Here is a 12,268-nt window from a genome sequence, read left to right on the forward strand (position 1 = left end):
ATTTATGAAAGGATTATGGAATCAAAAACTAGCATCATAAGAAGCATTGTCAGATGGTAACATTAAATTTGCGATCCAATATCATATGTCGGAATAAAATTAAATCTTTAGAACATATTACAATAGTTTCATTTATAGAAAAAGTAATCAGATTTGAAAGACAAAGGTGTAATGTGGTTCACTTCGGAAGCAGAAAAGAACTTGCAAAGGTAAAAACGTTAGACAAGAATTACCAAAAAAATAACATCGACATGAAAATAAGAGTATTTCAGACAAACAATTTAGGGTAATTGTATATTTTTGATTGTTATATCGTAACGCAGTGTTCAGACACACGCTCATACAAAACACAATTATTACTGCATTACTATAAACTACTACAAGAAAACAAATACATCAAAAACAAATATTTTACACAAAACATACAACTGAAATACAGTAAGCATACACTACAACTTCCAAGTCCCTTTGATCAAATCAGAACCCTTCTCTGCGATCATCATTGTTGGGGCCATTGTATTTGCACGCGGAATCACTGGCATGATTGAAGCATCAACCACACGAAGTCCTTTCACCCCGTACACGGTCAAATCAGGAGCTACAACCGCAGCAGGATCGCTCGGAGGACCCATCTTGCACGTACCGACCTGATGATACAGTGTCTGTGTGTAATGGTACATCGCACAAAGCCAGTACTCGTCTGACCCGAAAACAACATCCTTGCAACCAAGCAGACTTGTACTGTTCAAGGTAGCGCCGATAGATTCCATGGCAAGGGTTTGCGACAACCTGACGGCATTCCTAGTCCCTGCCAAGAGAGTTCTTGCATCATCTTCGTCTGAGAAGTAGTTTGCGAATATAAGAGGTCTATCCAAAGGATCTACTGTATTCAAACGTATATATCCTCTACTCTTTGGGGCAAGAAGAGTTGGAAGGATGGTAATGCGGTCGTAGTAGGCGAAGTTAGTACCTAAACGTGATGAACCAGCTTTCCTGCTCTCTGTTGGTAGATGGTAGAATGCAACGTCTGGTATGTCATCGGAATGTTTTCTAATGGAGTTGATCTTATCAAAACTGATAACTTGTAATGAACCCATTCCCGACAGTGGTCCAGTAGAGTTCACGAAATATTCTAGATAGTCATCGCTCATTTCAGCTAAGTCCTTAGGAACTGATGCTGTTCTGTTCAAATCCAAAACCACAGCGTTACAACTTACGTGATCCTGCAGGTTGTCACCTACTCTAAGGTCGGAAATTACAGGAATATCCAAGTCCAATAAGTGTTCTCTGGGTCCTACCCCAGATAACATTAGAAGCTGCGGAGAGTTTATGGTACCACCGCACAAGATTACTTCTTTACGAACATAAACATCAAAATACTCCCCATTTTTAATGTAACGCACTCCGATAGCTCTCCTAACGTTTGGATCTATTATAACTTTAACTACAGTCGCCTGAGTAAGAATTTGCAGATTTCTTCTTCCTCTCACTGGCGCGAGGAAGGATTTTGCCATACTCCTACGCTGACCATTCTTGGAAGTCGTCTGTGTCCTCATGTACCCCAGCTGACTTTCCGCATTGAAATCCAGTTCCTTGTGCCCCAGTTCCTTCAATCCTTGCATGATGGCTTCCACATTGGCGTCTGCGTATGGTAGCCTCTCCACACTCTGGTATCCTCCTGTAGAGTGGTATCGGGTGTTCTGCGCCATTTCTTCTTCTCCGTTGTCCTCCGATTTCAGAAAGTACGTCAGAACGTCCTCGTAGCTCCAACCGTCATTCCCAAGTTCTGCCCATCCGTCGTAATCCTTCCTGTTCCCTCTGACGTAAATCATCCCATTGTGGGAACTGCTTCCTCCGAGGACCTTACCCCTGGGCCAGAAGCACCTGCCGCCTGTAGAGAGGCAGGAGTTATTCTGAGGCTGGGTATAGTACATCCAATCTAGAGAGTTACCTATTACGAGAGGTATCATTGCGGGGATGGATATCACCGGTAGGTCATCATCTCTGCCAGCTTCCAGCAAGAGCACGCTCCACGAAGAAACCTCGGACAAGCGGCTGGCAAGTATTGACCCAGCCGCACCAGCACCAACAACCACGAAGTCGACCTTATCCACAACATCGCCGTTAATAAGTGTGGTGACTGTCAACAGGAACCACAGGAGTGCATAGCCGTCAAGTGTGAGGTGCATTATATGAAGTTATGATTGGTTGGCCTGCAAAAGAGTACAAGCACATTTTAAAACATTCCATTGCCGTGATTTTAGTATTCCTAATAAAGCTCAAAGTCCACCCGTATAAAAATCAACAATACGCCACTATCGACATAGATCAATCAACAACGAACGAACAAACGAAAGGAAATAGTTACAAAAAATACAATTTACATTGAACTATGACGTATTTATAATGTTGCGTGGCACCTTCTACTCACCTGTATGTTGAACACTTCTCCTTGCTATAGCGTTCGGCTTCTTAACTCTTATTGTCTCGTGCAGAAGTGAGCACTACACCGGAAACGTTTTTAAACAAAAATAAAGTTAACATTCACCCAAAGATGGGCAAAGAGAAAATATGGAAAATAAATCACCAGAAAACTGCAATAATAATTATTAGAGAAAACGATTCTAACGACGCACGCTTAACGACTGTCATGAACGTTCAGGTGTCGGCAGTAACCTAATATATTCCAAGGACCTTCCTTCGCAAATTCCAATCGCATGAGTATGCATTTAATCGGATCATTGGCGTTTACTACTACGAGTAGTGTAACAAATGCAAGGGTACAAACTCTCTCTTTCTGCTCTACCAATACAACCAAAACTATGTACAATCTCTTCGTATGAATTGTATTCGTTCGGAAAGTTACTTATTAAAACTTACCGAGTTTCAGTTACTCTATGCAAAAAGTAACTCGGTTACAGTTCCTGGTACTTGTGGCGTAACTGTTACTTGTACAATTACTTTCTGCTGGAAATTTTCTTGCAAACACATTAAACAGAATGTTCATTGATTGTAATGAAATAAATATGTGAAGCTTTACATGTGCTTCATTTAGTTTTCTGATAGAATCAGGATGGTCTAGACGGGAAGGCCTACCCGGGTTTGTGTCCCGGGGTGAGTGATCTAAGGTCGGAATTTTTCCGTCCCCTTAAAGCGCATAAAGCGGCTCTGGGGCTCACACAGCCTCGGGGGTAAAGACTGCCGGAGCGTGGTTCTGATCACATCACCTCCAAACTGGCTGAGATCGAGAATGTGTGTGTGGGGGGGGGGGGCTACCCCCAAATCCCATTACTGTGAATTCATGGCACGGTGCTACATGCACGGGGAACTTGATTGTGTGGCGAGGTAGAAAGGCGATAGACATTCGAAACCAAACGAAACGGAACAAGAGAGAAAATAACTAAAATAGAAGAGCTTACAGGAAGAGAAAGGAAGAATGTAGAAAAATAAGAAAATATATATTTACCCAGTTTACTATGAAGCAAAGACTATGATGTATCGGCATCTCCTTGTGCGTAGGAAATTGGCGAAAGTGCGGCGAAGAATGGAATATTTCTCCAACGGACCTCAGTCTTCAAACGACAATGGGTCCAATGTCTGTATCGCGAATAAGCAGTGGAATAGCCATAGGAGCTATACCGGAAACTAGGAAACTGTTGTGAATAATGTTGGCAACGGTAGACTTTCAAAGATAACTTGAAAAGAAAAGAAACTGTAAGGTCAGTAGCTTCCCAACACTAAATTTACACAGAGCTCTGAAAATTGAACAGTATTCAAGATTCGAAATGTAGACATTTCAAATGCAATCATCCACAATGCTGCCTCATACCAATTTATATTCAGCTGTTACATACTTTCTCTAACGGAAAATATTTTCGTACCTGTCTCCGAAGACAACACAGACTTTTAGAACATTACTTACCTTCCTCATTTCAAACACAGAACCTGCAAGAACTTACCAAACCTGATTTTGATGCTAGAATGAATGTCTGCTCCTACGTATTTACTCCAATGCAAGAATTTTCTATACATCGAAACTAGTAGCTATTCCTTGTTAAATGTAAGTGTAGTGGCAAATAAAACACTACTGATGTCGATGTTTTTAAACAATTCCAATGCTAAGAATTTCAAATTAACATCATCCAGATTCTTCTCCCATACAGTCCTTACACAGTCATTTTAATGTAAAATTAGTCTAGTATAGTATGACTCTGAAGACAAAATGTATTGTTCACTATTTACACGAAAATTCGGAACTATACAATCCGTCTCATGCTTATTCTGTGATATTTTTGGTAAAAATCTTCACCACATATGTAAAATATCTTGTAAAAAAGATTTCATTTTACACGGCTAAATAAACAGATTTCTAAGGTAATGGTGTGGTTTGGAAATCATAAATTGTTATTAGACAATGCTTGTAAACTATTATTCGCAAAACGATAAGTGAAAATAAGTCCTGCCTGATTGAATCAACAGGTAGTAGTTGCTACATTAGGTGATGAAAAATTGTATGAAAGTAGTATTTATATTTACATGGTATGCACTGGCATTGCCACCATATGGAAATTCATAGACCAGAAGGATTAACCAGGTTCGACTCCCGACAAAAACTGCTCTCTTGTCTGTTGGGGAGATCTTTGTCGACAGAGAAGTTTGATTTCTGATTGATTGAATTGTTGTTCTAAGTCCACTTTATGCGCAGAAAGGCTAATAGGGACTGGACCTACAGTTTAAAGTGGGATCCAAACCACTGTGCCATGTGTCTCCACCGGGTATCGAACCCGGGACCTCTTGATTACAAAGCGACGACGATACCTATAAGTTAAAGACTGTATTTGTTTACGTGGTAGACCCCGAGTCCAAATGTATTAGTATAAGTAGATAGGAGCTAATCAAAGATATATGAAGTAGAAATCCAAGGCTTGCTCGCTTATTTTAACGCAAAAACGTTCTGAATATTGTTGCATCCTCCGAGGGGAAGTGTAGAGAATACAATCTTTCGCAGAACGTGTCGTTTGTCCGGTGTAAGCTTAATAGTTAACTTAAAATAAATAAAGTTCACACTTGAGGTTTTGAGTAAACATATATATTAACAAAGTCACTAGACACACCAAGATTACAGTTTGTTACAGTTACAGTCAGTCACAGGAAGATATTCACAAATCATTGTAGGCACTAAGTTTTACAGATAGTCTTTCGGACAAAGCACAAATAATATTTCACAGATATATTTACCCGGCAGCTCCATAGTAGACAATACTGATGAGGAAGTACAATGACTTAGCACAGAATTTTAAACGTTTTATGCAATGCTGGGGGCCTTACGTGATCTATCTCTAATCATTAATATTATTTTGGTTTTTATCTGTTTCTGTGGGTGTACGTGCGGACTGCCTTGTAAGGTAACGACCTTTAAAAAATAATAGTAATTGTAAAAAGCAACAGGACGCTCAAGGAAGGAGCCTCGGAGAAGCGACTGGCAACTATTGAACCAGCGGCACCAGCACCAACAATCACGAATTCGACCTCTTCGACAACATCGCCGTTTATAAGTGGTCAACGGGAACCATAGAAGTGCCTGCACATCGGGTATGAGGTGCATTATGTGACGATACGATTGGTTGGCCTGCAAAATAGCAGAACCGTCTTTTGAAACAACCCTTCACCACGATTTTAACGTTCAAAGCAATTTAATTTCCTGAGAGAACCAGCTACCTAGTTGTACATCCTTACTGAGTAACAGAGTAACAGAATTCCGAATGGCAAATATCTGAAATACTATACGCACGCACGAACTCACACATTAACTCATAAACACACACAAGCACATACATGCAGCTCTCCCTCTTTCTCGAACACACACATATGACTTTCTCTCGTACACACACACACAAACGTAAACGTCCTACACATGTTCACACTTTCTGACAGAGACATTTCTCTCCCGCAGACAGACACACACGCATACAGGACCTGATATCTTCCATTCAAAATTGCCGTTGACGAAGGGAGGGAGAAAGAGACGAAGGGGAGGAAGAAAGAGAAGGAGGGGTTTATGGTGTGCTAGACAAACTTCCGTGCGTGAACTTGTGCGAAGAAGAAAGGAGATAAATACAAGAAACCAGACGAAAGAGAACAAGAAACGCCCAAAAAGGAAGAGCTTAGAGAAAGAAAGAAAGAAGAAGGAAGAAACACAAGAAAGTATATATTTACCTATTTCTCTTGCGGTTTAAGTTCAGTATTACGGCGAGATGAATGAAGTATCGGCATCTTTCCGTGCGTAAGAAACAGGCGATCATGCGGCGAAGAATATATTCTCAATCTATCTGTGTTTCTCCAACGGAAGACTGCTTTCAAATGACAATGGGTCAATGTCTTAATCGCATCTGAGCAGTGGAAGAGCCTCAATAGCCATAGCGGGAGCTAGAAAACTGATGTGCCTGGCGTTTGCAACGGCACTTTATCAGAAATAACTTGACAAGGGAAAACAATGTCAGGTCAATAGCCTCCCATCAGAGTTACATTTACATAGAACTCTCAAAAATTAAACAGTATTCACGATTCGAATTCCAAATCTTCGAATGGCATCTGTTTGCTTTCTAACCTTATACAAGTTACTTCTGCTTCTTATTTCTGTGTGGAAAGTAATCATTCTCCACCTAATTGCTCCATTCTCAATCCAAAGAACCACAAGAGCTGTTTGCAAATTCTTTAGTGACGAGATGCTAGAAAATGTAAATGCTGAATCACATCCCGGCTCAGAAATTGATTATTCTCCAAACACACTATTGATCAATGTCTTTCGCACAAAATAAAATAGCTTCTAAGGTTAGACTCAACCTAGGGTAAGAAAGTTCAACTCGAACGTTTCAGTATGGTTAGTCAAGCCATATTGTGCAATGGAGTAAGATTTTACACAAACTCTGACACCAAGGCGCCCGCAAATGCCCCCCAGAGATATTTGGATGAACGTTCATGAAATTCGAAAAGTCACATTATAGCGATATTCTATAACAAACAATATTGTTTTCCGCGATTTACAGGTTGTCAGTTACAGCAATTAAATACCATATCCAACAAAATAACAAGAGAATCGCGAATCAAGCTTTTAAATAAAATCCATTGGATTTTCTTGGCTACTCGGATTTACAAAAAAAAAATCTCCAAGTCGGGATCTGACCTTGATAATACACACACCTTCATTTTGAATTATTATTATTATTACAGTACCTTTCGGCATGAAAAAACATGGATCAGAAGCACCATGTAGGACAGTAGATTAAGTGGTCTGTGTTTGATATCTGTGAATTGTGAAAAAGTACATAGAGACATAAAACTGATCACAAAAAAGTGATATATCTTCTTGGAAAGGAAGCAAGGCGACTCCAGTTGTTTTTTAAAGTATTTTCAGTTTAATTTGAATTTTGTGATTTGTATAGTAGTAGTAGTAGTAGTAATAATAATAATAATAATAATAATCGTTTATTTTAAGTGTTGAGCACAGTATGAAACCTAATACAGCACTAAGTCAAATACAAAAGTACAAAGTTACACAAATAAAATACATAAGCTGTAGAATAACATAACATAACAAGTTAGCATATTTACACTTCAAGTTACAGTTTTCAACGAGATCTATGTTATCTCTGATACTAATAATTGTTTATTGTTATATAATATTGTGCAATTAACTGTGTATTGTTCTAATAATAATAATAATTATCATATTTATTGAAGTGATGATAACGATTAAACAACCACTATGTTATACAAAATTAAAAAAAATGAATACGTTATTATAAAATAAAACAGTGGATCCTACAATCTTATACATCATCATAAATTCAAATTGTAGGTTTCAACAAGATCAGCTACTAAACCTCTGGCCTTGTTTAGGCATGTGAGAATTGAGATATACCTATGGGAATATCTGGGAATTTTATAAGCTATATTATTCAAAAAGTATTCACTGTCAACTTGGAAATTTAATATCTTCTCTACAAAATGTATCCTTTTCATTTTTCTTCTTTCTTCTAAGGAAAACATATTCAACTGTGATAACCATTCAGAGTAATGTTGGTCATAGTAATTCTTTTTAAACTTTGTGCATAATAACCTGATAAAAATTTTTTGAACTGATTCAACTTTTTGAAGGTGACTGGTTGCAGTCAGAAACCATAATTCATTTGCATATTCAAGAATAGGACGAACTATCGTTTTATACAGGAATATTAAAGTATCTTCCTTTTTAAAAACTTTCCATGACAAAAATATATAACCAAGCATTCTCTTTGCTCTTTTGCAAATTTCTGAAATGTGCTCATCAAATATGAGAGAGGAGTCTATTACTATTCCTAAGTCTTTATGACTGTCGAACACTTGGATTTTATTTTCATAAATAAAATAGTTGGAGACTATATAATGGACTTTCTTAGTACATCTTAAAACTTTACACTTTTTCAAGTTAATTTCCATTTCATTAATCTTGCACCAATATGTCATTCTATCGACATCAGCCTGAAGTTGAGCGACATCATTATTTGTTAAAGTACTCTTAAAATTTTTTATATCATCTGCATATACTAAACATGTGCTAGATTTAAAAGATAATGTAACATCATTGATAAAAGAAGCGAACAGAATTGGGCCAAGTGGCGGCCCTTGAGGTACTCCACAAAGTATTTCTTTTTTTAGAAGAAGTTGTTTCACCAATCTTAACAGAGAAACTTCTATTTACTAAAAAGTTGAAAACCATTTCAGAAATCGTGGTGATAATCCCATTTGGTCGAGTTTGTAAATTAATAGCTGATGGCTGACACTATCAAAAGCTTCAGCCAAGTCAATAAATAAAATATCGGTCTGGGATTGCTTCCTAATGTTAGATTTAAGAGAGTCTATTAAAACTAATAAATTTGTAATAGTAGACCTTTTTCTAAAAAAATCCATGCTGATTTCCATCAATATATTGTTTAAACGAAAAAGACACATAGTCAGCAATTATGTGTTCAAAAACCTTTGCCATGGAATTTAATATAGTAATTGGTCTATAATTATTAATATCATTGGCTTTTCCATCTTTGTTTTTAGTTACAGGTACAATAAACACATTTATCCAGATATCTGGAAATATTCCAGAAGTAAGTGACATGTTGTAAATTTTAGTTAACAATGGTACAAAAACATATTTGTTTGCTTTCAAAATAAAATTAGGTATGCCATCAGGACCTATTGAAGACCTGCCTTTTAGTTTGTTAATTGTATCACTTACATCCTTTTCCAAGATAACAGGTACATCAATTAAGTTGGTGTATGAATGAAGATTAATATTTTTTAAATTTACATGACTTCTTTTTGAGAAAGATTTGTGAAAAAGCTCACTAAAAGCATTAGCAATATCATATTCATTGAACAGTACATCATTATCATAAATAATTTCAGTGATAGTATTTTCTCTCTTCTTTCTATTAAAGTGAAACCAAAAAGCATTCTTGTCACCATTAACATTGTTTCTAAGGAGGAGTAGTAATGCTCCTTACATTAGAATATTCCTTTTTAACATCTTTCCTTAATTGGGAATAAGTACTGTAATATTCACAGTTATTTGTAAGTTTAAATTTATCATGTTACCTTCTCTTTTTATTGATCATTCTCTTTAGTTTCCTTGTCATCCAAGGCAGTTGATTGTTTGTTCTTTTAACTTTTGAAGGAATATTGTTTTTTAATATTGCATACATATTTCTAGTCAGTTCCATAACAGATTGTTGTACATCATTATATACTTCAACCATATAAGGTAAATGCAACAATTCATTATAAACATTCACATAATCACCTCTGGCGAAATTAAGACATCTATAAATATTATTTTCCCTTGTATCTATATTGTCTTTTTTAGACCTATCCAATTCAAAATAAAATGAAAACGGTGGATGAAACTTATCAATTTTAGAAAAAGGATGTTCATTAAAACTAATGTTACAAGTGGAAATGTTAGTGAGTAGCAGATCTAAAACATTAAAAGGCAGTGAAGGGTCATACAATACATTGTGCTGAATTAGATTTGAAAGTGTTGCGACTTCAACAATTTTTTCAGCCTTTCTTTTAACATAATAATTAGAGCAATACAAATTTCCAGTAGCCCAGTCAATTCCACCAGCATTAAAATCTCCAACTAAAATTATTTTATTGTGTTTCATTAACATCTCTTGAACAATAATAGTAATAAAAGTTTCTATGACTGACGGCCAAGATATGAAATCTTACTCTGCCCCACTGAGAGAAAATGCTGTGGGCGTCGTTGTTACTTTACTTAAGCCTTACCAGCGATCTTGAATTTCTGCAAAATACTACTTGCTCTATATATTTAACGAAGTAATGGTGTGTGTTTAATAACCTTAACTTAGACTTATTGTTATGAAACTATGGTGATCTTATTCGCAAACTAATATTTGCAAAATGTTATGTAACGGGAAATGAAACGGTCACATGAACAACATTGTAACCAACATTTTAGCAGAGACTTTAAGTTGAAAAAAATAATAGTGTTTATGGTTTGTACTGACAAGTTTTATGAACAGATGGAAGATTTCTCTGCATCGTAGAACTTCCTATTTGAGGAAAAACTTAAAAGAGAAAGCAACAGGGCCACTTGTTTAGTTGTTTGTATAGCATTTGGTTTTTTTTGGATAGAACGTTCTTTGTGCGACCGGATCAAGCGATTCTTTCTTTTCTAACCAACAGATATGAAGTTAATACACCAGTTGAAGAAGAAAAAAAAGGTTTTCAATAGCATGAAAATTATATTTACACTCACGCGGTATGTACTGGTACTTTCAACTTTAGGTTATTAAACAATAATAATTTCTGCCCGAGAAAGATTTTAAGCATTTATATGGTAAACTATGAATACAAATGTATTAGTAAAAGCAGATAGGACAAATAGAAAGTATCTGATGTAGGAACTTAACGTTTTCTAGGCTTATTTTAATGCAAAAGACGCTCTTATCAGAAAACGCTCTCATGCAGTTATTTTCACTATATCTATATATCTGAAGCAAACTGAGAAAAAACGCTAATCACTATACAATATTCGAAATATCGACCTTGATATACCTAGGAAGCACAATTTTGCCTTCTACGAATAATATGCTGCTGTTACAAGCTTCTTGTAATGGCAATGTTTTGTGCATTGAAAGTACGAACTAGTTTCTGGCAGCATGGGAAGGCAAAAGATGACAATCTAAGGTAAAAATTAAAATAGGGTACTCCCAATTACGAAGATGGTCAATATAAACAATCTGCAAATTGCACTGGAACGTGTATATTTTTTAGGCACTGTTTGATGTATTTAAAGAACTGGTTATATCAGATCATTACACAATTGTCACACACAAGGAAAGAGCCATATGAAGCACAAGCATGGTGTGTTATAACAGGCAATAACCAAAGAATCGACAACTCTGGGCAATATGTATCTTTAATTTTTCATATTCCACATGAAGAAATAAAACACAAAACCATTTTCTTTACCTTCAGAAGCAACAAAATGTTCTGATTTATTGTACATTGCAATTCATGCACAACGTTTTCAAGAATTAACTTCTCTTCTATGCGTACAGTGGGATCCATGAGTATTACCGTGCAAATTGTCCATGACTATTTTCATTAATTTTTCTCTTACATCCTGTGTGTTTTTAAGCGATGGATTTTTATGTATGCTGGTGAAGAAGTAGTCAACAGCTTGTTTGAGTTTTCTTTTAATTCTTGAAGCTGTTATTGGGTCAAATAAAGTGCACGAACATGGTGATGGACAATTTGCAAGGTAATACTCATGGATCCCACTGTACAACACAGCTCAATACCCACTAACAAATCGATAAAAGGTTATTTACTTACTTTCAGATAGTTAATTTTCACCTTCCCTATTAACCACACATTTCAAACATTAACATCGACATTGTGATTTCCCCGTATTGGATAGATAACAATTCTGAGAGTGTCAAATCAGATCTACCGATATGCTGTTCCAAATCTATATAGAAAAAGGATCTAACGTCACATATTAAACTTATAGCATGGAATTACAAATAGTCTAAATGGCAAAACAAAATGTGGTAAATCAGATGATTACAATTACACTTGATACAAAAATTACTGGCACAGATACAGTCACAAAAGCCCACCATTCATTCTAACATGCCAAGTTATCTAACTGAACTGCGTACCGAAGTAATAAAGTTCACAGACCGAGGAACCGAATCTATAA

At 36.3% G+C, this 12,268-nt stretch overlaps 1 pseudogene; it reads right to left on the reverse strand.

The window, feature by feature from the left end:
- Positions 1-449: 449 nt before the first annotated feature.
- LOC145992514 (glucose dehydrogenase [FAD, quinone] pseudogene) lies at positions 450-2,189 on the reverse strand (annotated as a pseudogene).
- Between the last annotated feature and the right edge of the window lie 10,079 nt (positions 2,190-12,268).

This window comes from Lepisma saccharinum, chromosome 9 (assembly GCF_977018435.1).
Source record: "Lepisma saccharinum chromosome 9, izLepSacc3.1, whole genome shotgun sequence".
In the NCBI taxonomy this organism is placed as follows: domain Eukaryota; kingdom Metazoa; phylum Arthropoda; class Insecta; order Zygentoma; family Lepismatidae; genus Lepisma; species Lepisma saccharinum.